Here is a 16247-nt window from a genome sequence, read left to right on the forward strand (position 1 = left end):
ATATATACTTGAAACACATGATTGGATAAATGCGTATTCTTACCCCACCCAATGCGCACTTTTACCCCACCGGTTGGGGTAAGAGTGCGTTTTTCACTTGTCTTGCAATAAGGGTTCTACTAAAACGAATCTCAATAATTTCAATATTTTTTCCACTGGGAAACATTAAGCAAGAGTATATGAATCATCGACACTGATTTGATATGCAGAATCTTGCTTCATAAGGACCACACGATCGATTGAAAACTAAGTGCGTACTCTTGCCCCACTCTACTCTATATAAAACAACCAGGAAAATTTCAACTTTTGTGCAAATTCCTTTGTTGACAGACAAATAAACAAATAAGTAGATATCGTTAGTATGTATAATATGTTTGAAAGAATAGATAATGCTTAGCCCGATATCTAAACGACGCGAAATTTAGAAGAAAATACCAAATTTGTATTGATAATAAATTTTGTTATTATTCAGTTATCAGTTAATCACATGATTGATAACTAAATATCAAAACGATAATAAGGATAACTTAGCGTGTTATCAGTTTGATATCATTTCAGTTATCTGCCTTTGCTCGGGTATAGAACCGAATATGTGCTGAACTACCTAGCTTAAGCTCCGGTTGCGGATTATACACTGATTCATAGCGACCCAAGCCCCAAGCGTCAAACTTTTGATCCAGATGTAATATTTCGTCAGTATTCGACGAGAAACATTGTGCTGCTCACTTTGCAGACATGCCGGACTCGATCACCGTTTTTATTGTTGCGCTCATGCTTGCGTAAGGCCATTGTTTCCGCGAAATTCATACCATGTATGTACTTATCATCCTTGACCGGTCACTACGAAATTACAAAAATAACAGTTTTTTACATAGAAATTTAAAGGGTGTCCTTTTTGCCTCCGGGTTCCCCTACTCAGAACTGTGAGTAATCCTGTCTTGACGGAAATTGAATGAAATTTCCGTAGGGAAAAAAGACGGTAATACAATTTTACTCAGTAACTAAGTAGATGAAAGGTAGTGTAAGTAAAGTAAAGAGAGAAGTCTTACCTCCAACTTGGGGGCCGATAACGGGAATTTTTTTTCGAACCGTCGGCCCGAGCTGGGCGAATGCCATTCCACGGAGTTTCATTCCGTGGAACGCGACATTTGCCAAAAAATCATTTTTGCAGAATGTCTTTTTCGCGGAATGACCCATTTCGTAAATTTATTTAGGGCTTTCAATGTTTCAACTAAATCATACATACTATCTCACTCGCACTTTGTGCGTACAACCACGGCCGTTACAGTAGGGACTTTAAACAGACCGTGCTGACCTTCTGTCACCTAGTCGTGGTGGCGTTTAGGTCCAGCAAGGCAGTGCTGATGTTTAAGTCCAGTAAGGAAGCGCAGAGAAAAATTCGTCTCCTTACCGACGAACGGAAAGGCTGAGAAGACTGCTAAGGAGGCGGAACGTGAGATCCGTCAAAACAGCCAGCGGAAAACCATATCGAGGAGTTGCGTCAACGAATGGCTGTCATAGTTGTAACTACCAAGCTTAGTAAGGTTAGGCCATTCGCCGAGCCGAAAAGTATGTTTAAACCAGCAGCTCCAAAATAGAAGGCGGCTGTAGAACGAAAGGAGAATGCCGTGTACGTTTCCGTCACTAAAGATAAACGTGAAAACAGTACGCCGAAGAGGAACGTAGCTGAAGTTTGCTGGGAGGAAGGCTTGCCGTGGGTGGACGTCGTGAATAAAGCAAAGGCCAGCGACAAGACGGACGGTAAAAGTTACGCCGATGTCCTGAAGGCCATGCGAGGGAATGAAAAAATCTCAGGCCCGACTGGGGATGTCAACTGCATCCGAAGAACGCAGAAAGCGAGACTTTTTGCACGCATTTGCCGGTAACATGGCAACACATCATTTTACTCCTTCTTGAAAAAAGCATAGCATGCATATCATAGTTACGGCGTACTTCGTAGATTGGACACTAGTGATACTCAATTTTTTTCTTTTGAAATTCTTATTCAGACTGCTATCAGAAATCAAGGTGGGTGTGGTCCTTGATTTCAATCAAGGATAAAAATCACAAAAGCTTGAGGATTACTACTCCTGGCCACGTCCATCTTCACCGTAACTTAGGAGGGGATAGAAGTGTTGATGTAGCACTTACTTAATAAGAGGCCCCCGACTCAGCGCCCCCTCATAAGTTCGACGGAAATAGATATTGGGGGAGGTATTCGTTGGGTCAGGATTTGCCTGTAGTTGACAATGTGACCATGGTAGATCTTACACCGTAACACACCATGCAAAGGTGTCTACCCAGCGTTACGGGCCATATTACTCCTTTTTAAAAATTGAACGCATTTATCAGGAATAATGCAAATTAATAGAGGAATTCTTCATGTACTTATATCACGATTTTGTCCAGAATTAGGCGAAAGAGTAAATTTCTCTTTAAGAATATGCATGTGCTTAGAATAAGATAAAAAGACAGGCGACTCTTGTACTGAACGCCTTTACCTGGAAATTTTGTACTTCTTATAATTTTTATGCCAAATGAGCTTTATGCCAAGTAGCCCCTGGCAGTTTGACTCGTAATGTCATTTGGGGTAGCCCCGTTACATATATACGATCAAAGGCAATGTACTTAATAAAAATAAATATATTAAAACAGCATCTTCATTATCTGAGGCATCTTCAGCATCTATTCATATCTATTTTTTAAAGGTTTTTACGCTTTCATTGAGACGCAATAATAATTTTTTTTTATTCATCTCATTTACAGGACCCGAATGACCAGCATCCGCAAGAAAGTGGTCGTGGCAACTCGAGAAGCACTCTTTATCAGCCACAACAGCAGTAGACCCAATGTTCTATGTCCGATGGGGTGCTCTAAATCGCTCAAGTCAACAGGCGATAATAATGATGATGACACACACATACAGAAAATCTACACACGAACATTTTTAATCACTTGATTGATCAGTAATATGTAATAGGAGCGACAAACACATATACAGAGACACGTGATAAGAAAAAAATAAAGTAAGCAAAAAGAAACTCGTAAAAATCTTAAATAAACAGTTAAGTGCAAAAGATTATCCGTTAGAGCAAAAAATAATAAAATAATATAACGCAACGGAAGAATTATGTGTGGGAAAAAATAAACTGATAACTAATTTATATCGAATAATGATGATAACTATGGAAAACAAAATATTTAACAAACGTTAATAAAACAATGCTCTTAAAACAAAATAAAGCACGGCAAAAATAGTACGACTTGTTAAATTATTATGCAGAATCAGAACTAAACTTATTTAATCCTCCTATGAAGTAGTCACACAAAGTAATCAAAGAAGTGATAACGTAACATTTTTATTATCACACTGAAAAGAACGTCACTAAATTTGAAAATGTTAACATGATGTTATGATATTCCTACCGGGAATACTTTACTTTTACTATTTCTTAACAAATCAGCGAACAAGCGAAAAACTTTAACAAAGTGCTGCCGTTAGTTACAACCTGAACAATAGGAAGTCCAATCGATAACAAAGATTCTTGAAGTGAAACAAGAATGCTAAAGCACAGTTTTTGTTTGATTTTCTTTTACGATGTATTTTTGTAAGACTGGTTGATCCTAATCCTGAATGCGGGAACGACGAGCAACAGGTTCTCAACTTTCCAGATTTAGCTGCAGAGGAAGCTTCCGCTTTGTCGCTAATTCCGAACTGTATCTCCGCTGCTGGACGGTGGTGATGAAGATGATGATGATGAAGACGATTTTGTGCAACAGAGAGATAAAAAAGACCTAAATTAGTGCTTTCGATAGTGAATATTTAACGAGATACTCAACGAGCTCTGAGGCCACAGCGCCCACAGAAGACTGCCGAAGAAGGACTAAACCGGGATGTGTGTATAGTTTCAAAGAAAAACAAAACTAAAGGATTTAACATTAACGTCGACTGAGCGAAGAAGTACCCTTGAATCGCAAAAACCTGCTAAATAAAGACACGTGAACATATTGCCAAGTATTAAGTGTAGTTCAAGCAAGACTTTCCCTTTCTTTTGTGAAGAAACGAATTTGTTTATGTTGATAATTTACTTTTTAACCATAACTTAGTGTTTGTCCCACGTTTTAATCTAAACGAACAAAAAGTATTCCTCCAAAAGTTGAAAAATTCATCGTCATTACAAAATAGTCAAGTGGCAGTTCAGTTCATTTTTCCTGAACAAACTGCCTCGTGTAGCAGTAAAAGGGACACCGGCTTCCCATCGAAGCAAGACATGCGTGAAAAAAAATGGACATTAATAGTTCCGTGAAGCGATCGAAAAGTTAAATGGACATGTTTTCTACAAAGCGAAACTGGACACTTTTAATCAAGTGGAAACCTATTTGTGATACTACACATGTTGATTACTAGTTTACTGTGAGAGTGATAGCGTGAGAAATCCGAAATCGAAAGTGCGAGTACGTGGCGAAAAGTGGACAGCAGGAGTGAACACGACAAATGAAAACTCAGTGTCCCCATCATCGATCCGACTCTGCGGCCATCAGCGGGGAACATGGAGGCTGTGTGGATGACAGCGCAGGAGACGAAAACGATGGTGTTTTTCTTTAGTTTTTTCCCTCGATGAAGAAAAAGTCAAGAGTAAGCAAAAATTGTGCTATTTAATTCTCAAATACCATGTTCACTATAACCCTACAACTAAAGATAACTAACGACAAAAAGTTTAAATTAAAATTGACATTTAGTCAAGGAAATCACTGTTCAAATTCATCGGTTCAAAGCTGTTTTAAGAAAACATTTCTAATGTTTTTTTTTCTCGTATAATAATATTAAGATTAACTTAAAGATTATGAAAGCGTAGTATAAAATGAGACTCTGAGTTCAAAATAAAATAAAACAAAATGAAACAAAAAAAGCCCATCTCCAGACCCTACACAAGTCTAGAGCAGCGCGAACGAAACTTGATGAAATAAATTGAGAACACGAAAAATTTAGAACTTAATCTAGCAAAAGAAAAAAAATCATTAATCGTGCTACAGAAACAAAAGCATCAACATTTACTATCAATGTTAGATATAACGAGTTTAGGGAATCAAATAAAAACTGATTAATCAAATACATATTACTGAAGCAAAACAAGAATTAAGATGCTTTTTTTGCATTCAACAAAAAAAAAAAACACCACGATAGAAACCTACAAATAATGCAAGTCTTTATTTTTAAATTAACATATGAGGATTTGTTTCACTGTCGTTGGTGGATTTTCTTGCGATAATATTACATTCAATTTACTATTTTATTCCTTCCAATGCGGATCGGTTTATTTATCGTTTGTAATGATGATGAAACTTTAATAAAAATGGTTAATTTTAGAAATACCAATTTATTGGTTTTTCCTCGATAGGGAAATAATTGTGCCGAAATAAATTTGTCGCGCCCTTGTGCGCTAAGCTCTATTTAGCATAGAAGCGAATGCGAAAATGACCATGCGCAACATAAAACAGGATACGAAAAAGAAAAACAATAATTTATCCACAAAGTTTGATTCTTTCATCCTCTTTTCATTTGATTGAATTATTCGTGATAAATTGAAACAAATATAACTGATGCAATGCAGAAAACACAAACGAAACAGCGTAGAACGAGATGATTAATAAATATTAATTGAAATAATGAAAGTTATGCTAAACAATTGCTAAGATTTGTGAAATGATGCAAAATGGAACAGTTAGAAATGACCGAAGGAAGGAAGGAAGATGTTTATTATCTACTGTGAAAAGGATGTGTACATAGAGTAAGGAATATAATAAATTGGAAAATGTGAGGACGACAGAGTTGAAGCAACAAACTAATAAAAGGCATATTGATTATAATGTGCAAGAGCTCATTTATTATCGTCCGATTGGTTTTGAAGAAGTCTCTATTTGTCTCTTAGCCATCTGTTTTGTGTATTTCCTATAATAATATTAGCATGAAAAAAAAATGATCAAGTAGACCAAATGGTATGAGTTCCAGAACAATTAGGAGTATCTGGAACATTTACGCAGGACATAAATAAATTGTACATGATACTATTGGACTCTGAACCTGTAATCAGCTAACTTCGGTTTCATACTGACTGAAGTTTACCTGGTAGATAAATGATCAAAATTCCAAGATAATTCAGAGAACCTAGAAGTTACATCAACGTCTAGCGTGTCTGGTTCAGGCAGTAGAGTGCTCAGCTGACAATCAAAATGTTCGAATATTGACTCGCGTGAATTGAACTAAATTGTTTTGCAGTTTGATTGATTGGGGGAACATTTTTACACGGTGCCCCGGTAGACCGTTATTATAAAATAAAAATGTCCATCAAAACCAAGTACAAGGCTCGATTCCTATGGTAATTCTGCACCTCTGGACCAATTTTCAAAAAAATCCCTAGGAGGAATCTCGAGAAATCTTGATTTAAAAGTTTAAAGTTAAGAAATTTTAAAAGAATCCATATAAGAATCCAAAAATATCACCAAAAACCCTGATTAATCCACCTAGATAGATGTCCTTCAATTCTTCTTGTACCTACCTGCCGGTCGGAAGTAACAACCAGCTTTGCAGGGTTGCTGTCCGGCATTCTTGAAATATGCCCTGTCCATCGTACCCTTCCAGCTTTAGCTACCTTCTGGGTACTGGGTTCGCCGTAGAGCTGGGCCGCCAGTGGCGGCAATGGATGAAATAAGAGCTCGCCCAGTTCTACGGCGAACCCAGTACCCAGAAGGTAGCTAAAGCTGGAAGGGTCAGTGGTGCAATTTATCAACAATGCCTGCTGAGTGTGATTCTTTTGTTTTGCATTTTTCTCTGCTCCTCTTTGCCTATGACGGTGCCTTTCAGTCAGAACGACAAAGCAGGAGTAGCTTAGCAAACTCGGTTTGCCAACAGCGGGCTGAAGCTGATGATCATTCGGAACAAATTTCCTGTCATTGTCTTTCAAGTGATAGCATTCACCCATGCATTTATATAGGGCGGTCGCATTAACACAGCAACGAGTGAACTGAATAGACTGTCACTGCGGGCTGCGTGTGCAATGAGAAGAGAGGTCTTTTGTTTACTTTATCTTTGATTGCTGCTGCTAACCATTTTCAGTTTTCACTGCTAGGAAGTGAGTGTGAAGAGGCAATGGTATCAATATCCAACAAATTTCAGTCACTGAGATTGAGAATTCGCACCACTGGCCGCCACACACCATTCGCATTGACGCAGCCGCGCTGTTGCCATCTACCGGCGACGGACGTGTGCGTGAAATCACTGTTTTTCAACATGGTGAAGTATAGGAAGTGTATTTTAAAATGCTTTTAAAATGTTATTAACAGTAATATGTTGAAAGCTTTTAAAAACATATGGTTAGAATTTTGAAAAACTACGTGTTAGGCTCCTTATCTACACATGTTTTTTTAATCAAAATAATTCAACTCTCGCGTTAGCTATATAAAAGAAAATTAAATTTCTAACCCAAAAAAATGAACAATTGTCGGCTAAAATGTGTTTTAACGCTTTAATAAGCATTTTAAAATTGACTTCCTATATCCCTTGCTGGGTGAAATAAAAAAGCATCAGCTGACCCCCATTTTGTTTTCTCGCTTTCGTCAGGGCCAATTCTCTTGCACAACGCCAAAGATGGCCCTAAGCACGCGTTGCCTTTATTAGAACTATAAATATTTACAACTGACTTATCTTACCAAACTGACTTAAGTATGTTTTTGTATGGCTAACTTGCTCGAGTTTAGTATAAATGTTGCTTTCAATGTTTAATAGAATGAAAGGTAAAAATCAATTTTAATTTTGTGTTTATGTTCATAATGGAGAGAAGTAAGACCAGAGTTCGTGTAGAATAATAGTAGTTAGAAGCTGTTATACTCGATCACAGCACTTATTAACCGATCTTTGCTGCCAAATCACGTCAAAGTTCTAATCAACGGACTAGAAAAAGCATGTTTGATATGTAAGCCAAAACCTATTCCGGTACCTCTACAGAACTCTGAAACATGATAATTCAAGATATGGTACTTTGATGTGAATGGAAGCTGCGGCTTTTTACAGCTAGCAAGCTATCAATTGTTTCCTCAAAATCATGTTCGAGTTTCAAAGAGCTGTATCTTGCGTACACTTTTTTGAAATCATTCAGAACCTGCTGATTGAAATATTAATAAGAAAATTGTTAATGTTTAAGCAGAGTTATGACGTAATACGAAAGATCGGGATTCTAGTGAACTCTATGCAATTTGTTGATGCCTCATCTGTACTTGGTTCACCCATAAATTTACTCAACATGGCGCTTCTCGAGCAACTTTCAAATCGTATTAACAATTCCGACTAGTATTTTTTTTTAATCTTTCGTTTATTTGGAAGGCTCATTTGCCGTGAAGCGTTACGGAGCCGAAATCAAGTTTAACAATACATTTTTTGATTCTTATACATAGTGTTAGTTTTGGGGAACCGAAAGACTCGCGGTTTAGTCGAGGTTAGGGAATACAATAATACAGTAGGAAAGGAAAGGATTTTAGGGTGCTTAAGTGATTACGATGCTGATGTTCACAAAGTTGACATTCCTCGCATTTTTACATCTGTAACGGGACAAACAAACTTTTTTTTGGGAAACAACGACGAGAGGAAGACATACGGAAGGGATTAACGACAGACATGGAAATGTACAACAAGAGGAAGATATTCAATATGGGGTACGACAGACAAGGGAATGGGCAGACAATGATTACAGTTTTACATCAGCAACTTTCAAAAATTGGTGGACCAGGGACATGTACTCTAGATCAAGGCCCGACAACACTTCCCTAATAGGCTTTGGTTGTTTTCCTCGGACCCGGAGATGTTCAGTAAGCGCAGATCTGGGGCCACGATGCTCCTCGCACGCCCACACGACATGATCGATGTCCTGATAACACCTGCGGGCGAATTGAATACAGCCATCTACCCAACTCCCCATTTGTCCATTTCTGTTGCCAGCTGTTCAAGGTTTCCTGACGAACTAATGTGAAAAATTCATCGAAGGTGATTTTCCGATCGTAAATATCACCTTCCATAGCGCCCACCTTAGCCAAAGAGTCCGCTTTCTCATTTCCCGGGATCGAGCAATGAGAAGGGACCCAAGCCATGGTGATTGTGTAAGACCGTTGTGATAAGGCACTCAAAGCTTTCCGTATCCCATTCAGAAGATACGCTGAGTGCTTAACCAGTTGCATTAACCGAACAGCATCCAAGGAACTTAGACTGTCGGTGAAGATGAAAAGTGGTCAGGAGGTAGGGATGCGATTTGCTCGAGTGAATAGTGTATAGCTGCTAGTTTAGCAGTATACACGGAACAAGGCTCTTTGAGCTTAAATAAGGCGCTGTGAAAAACGTTGAAAACACCGACACCAGTGGAGTCATCCATTTTTGACCCGTCTGTAAAAAAGCTTCTCTCACTGGCGTGCCCGTATTTGCTTGTAAATAATGGAGGTATGACCTCCGCACACAGAAAGTCTGGTATTCCATGAACCTCCTGCTTCATGGACAGATCAAAAGTAACAGAGGAACTGTAAGAGTCTAAGAAGTTAGCACGATTGGTATCTACCGAAGAAGGGCTTACCTCCAGCGTTATGTACCAGTGGTAAATACTCATGAATCGAGATTGAGGGTTTTGTTCGAGCAGCTTCTCGAAGTTGTAAATGACCAATGGATTGAGAACCTTACAGCGGATGAGGAACCGGAGCGATAATTCCGCGAAACGATCTGTTAGTGGCAGTACTCCCGCAAGTACTTCCAAGCTAATCGTATGTGTCGAATTCATACATCCTAACGCGATACGGAGACAGCGGTACTGAATCCGTTGAAGCTTCAGCATGTGTGTTTTAGCCGCGGACTGGAAGCAGAAACTACCGTATTCGAGGACCGACAAAATGGTTGTTCTATACAACGTCATAAGATCTTCGGGATGCGCTCCCCACCATGTTCCGGTTATTGATCGCATGAAGTTGATCCGTTTCTGGCATTTTTGTGTCAGATACACAATGTGCTTCCCGAAGGTACATTTCGAGTCGAACCAGACCCCTAGGTATTTAGAAGACATGCTATGAGTGATTGTCTTACCCATCAGTTGGAGCGGGAACTTTGCCGGCTTATGTTTTTTTGAAAAGACAACCATCTTAGTTTTCTCTGGAGAGAATTCGATACCCAGCTTCGTAGCCCAAGTGGACAAATTGTCCAGAGTATCTTGTAACGGTCCTTGCAGATCAACTGCGGTTGGCCCTGAAACGGATACAACGCAGTCATCTGCAAGCTGTCTTAACGAGCATTTTGGCATGAGACATTCATCAATGTCTCTGACGTAAAAATTGTAAAGAAGGGGGCTTAAACATGAGCCCTGGGGGAGACCCATGTAGCTAATTCGTGAAGTTGCCGAGTCACCACGAGAAAAACTCATACACTTCTCTGACAACAAATTGTACAAGTAATTGTTTAAAATTGGTGAAAGTCCACACGAGTGGAGTTTGTCGGATAAGACATCAACGCAAACTGAATCAAAAGCCCCCTTAATTTTTTAGCGAAAGTAAGCTAAATTTCTGAAGAAAGCAATACAATACAGTTGTTTGTTCCCTTGCCCCTGCGGAAACCAAATTGTGTATCTGACAAAAAAATATTCGATTCAACCCAATTGTCTAGCCGGAAGAGAATCATCTTTTCCAACAACTTCCGAAGACATGACAGCATCGCGATGGGGCGATACGAATTATAATCCGACGCGGGTTTTCCGGGCTTCTGGATGGCTATCACCCTCACTTGCCTCCAATCATCCGGAACAATGTTGCACTTCAGAAACTGGTTGAACAGGCTCAATAAGCGCCTCTTCGCGACGTCTGGGAGGGGGGGTTTAAGCCAAGTGAACCTGATTCTATCCATCCCTGGATTGGGGGTGTTACATGAAAGGAGAGCAAGCGAGAATTCAATCATCGAAAAAGGGCGATCCATTTCATCCGTGTCAGCAAAAGCATCACTTAGCTCTTGTTTCACCGGCACCGAATCCGGACAAACTTTCTTTGCGAAGTCAAGTATCCACCGCGACGAGCTTTCACGATCTTCATTTACGGACGACGCGTTGCGCATTCTTCTCCCGACGGTCCACAGAGTTTTCATTGAAGTCTCGCGCGATAAACCTTCAACGGAAGTGCGCCAATATCCACGTTTCTTCACTTTGACCAGTTTCTTGAACTGGATCTCGAGCGCGATGTACCGTTTGTGAAAAACTATCGAACCGTGTTTCCGAAATTCTTTGAAAGCGGCGGATTTCTTGCGATAAAGTTGTGTACACTTGACATCCCACCACGGAATGGGTGGTTTCCTACGAACCGAAGCTCCTGGTACTGGCCGGCTTTGTGCCTGAAGAGCACTGTCAAGGATCAACTGGGATAGAAACTCGTACTATTCTCGCGGTGGAAGTGCTTCTATCGACATTACGCCATCAATGATGGCTTCCGCATATGTGCCCCAATCGATGTGCTTCGTGAGGTCATATGAGAGGTCGACAGAAACTGATTGATTACGTCCATTGGAAATCGAGACTTCGATCGGCAAATGATCACTACCATGGGGATCTTGGACCACCTTCCAAGTACAGTCCAACGATAATGAGCTCGAACAAATGGAAAGATTAATCGTGTAACTTCTCCTGTATTCAAAATTGACATATTAAAGTCGTCGCAGAGGTCGTATATCATTGTTGAACGGTTGTCGTCGTACAGTCCCCCCCAGCCTGTTCCGTAGGAGTTAAAATCTCCCAAGAGCAACCCGGCAGATCTCTACTACGAGATATCGTGGTGTTCGGAGGAAGATATATCGAGGCGATACTGAGGTCTTTTCCTCGAATAGTCACCTGACATGCGACAGCTTCGGTGCCAGATATCGGCGCAAGATCGACTCTATAGAAGGAGTGCTGTTTTTTGATCCCTAAAAGCACCCCTCCATATCTATTTGCCCGATCGCGGCGGATTATGTTGAAATCAGGAAATTGAAGGTTCACATCTGGTGTTAGCCATGTTTCACATAAAGCAAAAGCATCGCATTGTAATTTGTTATGGTTGAAGGTATTTTGGGGATATTATTGAATTAAAATATTGATTCTTTTGAAATTTCTTAATTGAAAACTTCAAATCAAGATTTCTCGAGATTCCTCCTAGGGATTTTTTTTTTAAATTGGTCAAGAGGTGCAGAATTACCACAGGAATCGAGCCCTGTGTTTGGTTTTGATGGACATTTTCATTTTATAATAACGGTCTACCGGGGCACCGTGATTTTTACGTGTCACATTATCATTTGTGCAAGTTGTGAATTAAGGCACAAGATCCACTATCATAACTAGAGGTGTGCGCCGGTCCGAAAATCGTCGGCGGCGGCGTTTGTAGGAAATTTAGTCGGCAGCGGCGTGAATCGGCGTGGAGATTTTTAACGCTTGTTTTTTTAAGTTTTTTTTTTCTGCATTTTCCAGGATGTTTTCAAGACTTCAACGGAAGAACTTCTCTCGAAAATTCTCTGAGCTTCTCTAAAATATTAATTTCAAAATTAATTTCAGATTTTCCATGACAACTACTTTAAAGTTTTTATAATACTTTGGAATTTCCAAGGAAGCACTTTGGAATTTCCGAGAAAAATTGCTTGAGTTTCTACAGGTAAATGTTCTGAAATTCCAAGGAAAGTTTCTGTTGAGTATTCTTCGAAATTTACACAAAAAATTCTTCAGATTTTCTGCGCAAGATTGTTTAAAATGTGAACATCAACAAAACAAAATTAGATTTCAATGGCACATTGATAGACATTTTTATGAGAATTTAATTGGAATTTGCACCGGATTTTTTCCTATTTTCTATGTAAAATTCTTCTGAATTGGTGGTGAATTTTATGAAATTTGAAACAAAATATTTCAGAGCTTCTACGAATTGCATTTGATCGAAATGAACGTTTGGGCAGAACGGTTATAAAATGAAAAAAGTTTGGCCAAAAATTTCATTTGGCCAAAGCAACATACGGCTGAATTGGTAATTTGGCCGAAAAAGTACTCTTCCCTTGCACGTCGTTTGGCTGAATAGGTTATAAGGCCGAAATTGATGTTTGACAGAAAGGGTCATTTGGTCGAAAATGTTGATTACTGAACGGTAATATGGCCAACGGTAAAATATCCACCCGTTTGGCAAAATAACATTTTTGGCTAAATGGCCTTTCTGCCTAACGACCATATAGGCCAAACAACTTTTGGACCAAACGACTTTTTCGGCTAAATGGCTAGTCGGCAGAATGACATTTTCGGCCGTATGTCTATTTCAGCTAAATAAAATTGTCGGCCGAATGGACTTTGGCTTATTATTTTGATCGGCCAAATAACATATTCGGCCAAACACCTTTCGGCCTTGTGTCTATCGGCCAAATGGCCCTACCTGTCGTTTGGTCGAAAATCATTCGACGAAAAGCCATTTATTCGAATAACTGGTTAGGGGCCTTTCACAAATTACGTAACGCTGAAGGGGGAGGGAGGGGGTCAAGCCAAGCGTTACGATCCATACAAAAAAATTAAACCTTCCATACAAAAAGTGTTACGAGGGGGAGGGTGGGGGTCCAAAATCACCAAATTTAGTGTTACGTAATTTTAGAAAGAACCCTTAGGCCAAAACTCTTCTAGCCAATTTCCATTTCCACCAATTTCGAAACAAACGTTTGTCCAGAACGGTATTAGGTCGAAAATGGATTGACCGAAAATGACATTTGCTGGAAAGCGACAAACAGCCGAAAGCCTCATTCGGCCGAATTGGTAATAGACCGAAAAAGTTTTTTGCTCTAACAGCTTTTTTTTTGTTGGAAAAGTAATTTGGCCGAAATAGTCGTTTGGCCGAAAAAGTCATTTGACCGACTTGATCACTTGGCTGAATATGTAATTTGGTAGAAATGCTCGTTTGGCAGAAAGAGTAGTTTGGCCCGAAAATGTCATTTCTGAAAAACACATTTCAGCCTAACAGCATATTCTGCCAAATGACCAATTCAGCCGAACGACACTTTCGGTCAAATGCTTATTTCGGCCAATTGAGCTATTCGGTCAACTGTTTTTTTCAGCCAAATTCTACACAGTTGTTTAGGACTCCGAATGGTATCGAAAAATAATTGATTTGAAAAAATGATTATGATGCCCCACTTTAATACACACGTAACAGATATCACTTTAATTCGTCAAGCTGAGTCGATTGGTTTGGTATTGGCCCGTTTACATATGAGCTAGTTCTAGCGGACAATGCACTATCCGACAATACTAGCGCGATATTAGCGCAATGTAAACGCTTATTAGCGAGGACAATTCCTGTTTACATGATGCTAATATCGTGCTAGTATTGTCGGACAGTGCATTGTCCGCTAGAACTAGCTCATATGTAAACGGGCCATATATGAAACTATGGGTCTTCGAGCTTTCTATCGAAATTTCGGTTGTGGAGTAGTCATATAGCATTTACATATACTTAGTATACGATAGAGTAGAGTGGGGCAAGAGTACGCACTTAGTTTTCAATCGAACGTGGGGACCTTATGAAACAAGCTTCTGCACATCAAATCAATGTCGACGATTTATTTAATTGATGTTTAGTGAAAGTATATTGTGGAATATTTAAAGATTACGTAACTCTGAAAGAGGGAGGGGGTCCTTGAAATGTGAACTTTCAAACGAAAAAAACGTTGTGTTTTTTTTAATACCAAAAAACTATGGAGGTAAAAATATATCAGGTTTCGCGTGGCGTAAACAAAGGAATTTTCCTTAAAGAAAGTCCACTAATTACGTAACGCAAAATTTGACCATTTCATCACCCCTCCCCCTATCTTACAATTTTTGTATGAATCCTCTAAAAAATTGCATATAAATCGTCATACATCTCGCAACGCAACAACCCCCCCCCCACTATGTTTAGATGTAAAACAATACCTAATACAATTTCATGATTTCGCTTCAGCGCTTTGTTCGCTAAGTCGCTTCTAAAACCAAATGACTACAGCTAATCCTTAGAAGGAGAACTTAATCAATAATTTTTCTATCCCTTTTTCATTGTTATGGATACGCTTCGGAGGTAGTCTTATTTCGGCCGAAAATGCGGGTTTGGCATTAGAACTTGAAGATTAATATGCGTACTCTTGTCCCACACGTTCCTGCGTACAGCCCCAAAATTTATACAGTTAATGATTTTGACCTCTTGGAAAACCAACCCAATTGATGTTCTGCACCATAAAATACTCTATACAATAGGTTATCGAAATGGTATAGTGTTCACCTGATTGAACGTATAGGGTAAAATGCCCAATAGTGGACCCCCTAGTAGCGAAATTTTGCTCTTCCTGGCATATAAGGAGTGGAAATTTTCAAAATATTAATTTGGCGTGATATCTAATATCAAGCTCTGCATCTCCTCTTTTCGATACATACATAAAACACTCAAATACTCGACGTTATTCGTTGAAAATACGGGACGTTCTTTTTTCTTATTATGGACCCCCAAAATATTCCTATAATGAACACTCTCGTGTTTATTTTTTATAGAATTGTAAAAAATCATCTAGTTTTACTTTCCATTGCATTTCCAATGCATGTAGTCAAATCATAGGAGTGTAAAGTAGGTTCTCCCGATGGAATTTCATAGCAAAATGTTTACATTGTACTGTAATAATGCAAAAATGGCTGGAGGGTCCACTATTGGTTGAGGGTTCACTATGCAAAGTGCCCACTTTACCCTATTATTTTTTTATTTATTCAGACTAAGGCGGTATATAAGAGTCTTCTCCATTCGGCTCGGTCCATGGCTACACGTCGCCAACCACGCAGTCTACGGAGGGTCCGCAAGTCATCTTCCACCTGATCGATTCACCTTGCCCGCTGCGCACCTCGCCTTCTTGTGCCCGTCGGATCGTTGGCGAGAACCATTTTCACCATTGGTATATAAGAGTCTTCTCCATTCGGCTCGGTCCATGGCTACACGTCGCCAACCACGCAGTCTACGGAGGGTCCGCAAGTCATCTTCCACCTGATCGATTCACCTTGCCCGCTGCGCACCTCGCCTTCTTGTGCCCGTCGGATCGTTGTCGAGAACCATTTTCACCGGGTTACTGTCCGACATTCTGGCTACGTGCCCGGCCCATCGCAGTCGTCCGATTTTCGCGGTGTGAACGATGGATGGTTCTCCCAACAGCTGATGCAATTCGTGGTTCA

General features: G+C 39.7%; 1 protein-coding gene across 2 annotated transcripts in view; it reads left to right on the plus strand.

The window, feature by feature from the left end:
- Positions 1 to 5868, plus strand: part of LOC134221323 (YTH domain-containing family protein) — a 67232-nt gene extending 61364 nt beyond the window's left edge. For both annotated transcript variants that reach the window (XM_062700521.1, XM_062700523.1), the window contains one exon: positions 2767 to 5868. The gene's annotated coding sequence lies outside the window, so the exon portion shown is untranslated. The remainder of the gene's footprint in view (positions 1 to 2766) is intronic.
- The last annotated feature ends 10379 nt before the right edge of the window (positions 5869 to 16247 follow it).

The sequence above is a fragment of the Armigeres subalbatus genome, chromosome 3 (genome assembly GCF_024139115.2).
Source record: "Armigeres subalbatus isolate Guangzhou_Male chromosome 3, GZ_Asu_2, whole genome shotgun sequence".
In the NCBI taxonomy this organism is placed as follows: Eukaryota; Metazoa; Arthropoda; class Insecta; order Diptera; family Culicidae; genus Armigeres; species Armigeres subalbatus.